Below are 1,183 nucleotides of genomic sequence, written 5' to 3' on the forward strand. Positions count from 1 at the left end.
GTGCTGTTGCCGATGAAGGTGGCGGACATCTTGAGGCCGCGCGGGGGGGATGTCACAGACAGCCGTCTTCACGTTGTTGGGGATCCACTCCACAAAGTAGCTGCTGTTCTTGTTCTGCACGTTGAGCATCTGCTCGTCCACCTCCTTCATGGACATGCGGCCCCGGAAGATGGCGGCCACCGTCAGGTAGCGCCCGTGGCGGGGGTCGCAGGCGGCCATCATATTCTTGGAGTCGAACATCTGCTGCGTCAGCTCAGGCACCGTCAGGGCGCGGTACTGCTGGCTGCCACGGCTGGTGAGAGGGGCGAAGCCCGGCATGAAGAAGTGCAGCCGGGGGAAAGGCACCATGTTGACCGCCAGCTTGCGCAGGTCGGCGTTCAGCTGGCCGGGGAAGCGAAGGCAGGTGGTCACGCCGCTCATGGTGGCCGACACCAGGTGGTTGAGGTCCCCGTACGTGGGAGTGGTCAGCTTCAGGGTGCGGAAGCAAATGTCATACAGGGCCTCGTTGTCGATGCAGTAGGTCTCGTCCGTGTTCTCCACCAGCTGGTGCACGGAGAGGGTGGCATTGTAGGGCTCCACCACCGTGTCCGACACCTTGGGCGAGGGCATCACGCTGAAGGTGTTCATGATGCGGTCGGGGTACTCCTCCCGGATCTTGCTGATGAGGAGGGTGCCCATCCCAGAGCCTGTGCCTCCGCCCAACGAGTGGGTCAACTGGAAGCCCTGGAGGCAGTCACAGCTCTCCGACTCCTTCCTCACCACATCCAGGACAGAGTCCACCAGCTCGGCGCCTTCCGTGTAGTGCCCTTTGGCCCAGTTGTTGCCGGCCCCGCTCTGACCTGGAGAACAGACCACAAGCAAGGTGCCACATTAGCGCCACGGGGACAAACAGAGATGATGCCACTTTCCCCTTCCCCATGGGCTCCACCCTTCACTTCCATCCCCACTCTGCCACTGGGTTTCAGGTCCCCCAGGGTCATTTGCATGCTTGCTCCAAGTCTTTTCTTGGTGTCGAGTTCCCACTCTGGGACTTTTCCGTCTCACACTCACTCACCAAAGACAAAGTTGTCAGGACGGAAGATCTGTCCAAAGGGGCCAGAGCGCACAGAGTCCATGGTGCCAGGTTCCAGGTCCACGAGGATGGCACGTGGGACATACTTGTTACCTGTGAGAGGAACCAGCA

At 60.9% G+C, this 1,183-nt stretch overlaps 1 pseudogene across 1 annotated transcript; it reads right to left on the reverse strand.

The window, feature by feature from the left end:
- Positions 1 to 5: 5 nt before the first annotated feature.
- LOC113942654 lies at positions 6 to 1,177 on the reverse strand (annotated as a pseudogene). The gene is made up of 2 exons (XR_003525993.1): positions 1,055 to 1,177; positions 6 to 839 (listed from the first exon to the last, which is right to left on the reverse strand). The product of XR_003525993.1 is annotated as a tubulin beta chain-like (transcript).
- Between the last annotated feature and the right edge of the window lie 6 nt (positions 1,178 to 1,183).

The sequence above is a fragment of the Corapipo altera genome, unplaced genomic scaffold (assembly GCF_003945725.1).
Source record: "Corapipo altera isolate COAL_440 unplaced genomic scaffold, ASM394572v1 77062, whole genome shotgun sequence".
NCBI classification, from domain to species: domain Eukaryota; kingdom Metazoa; phylum Chordata; class Aves; order Passeriformes; family Pipridae; genus Corapipo; species Corapipo altera.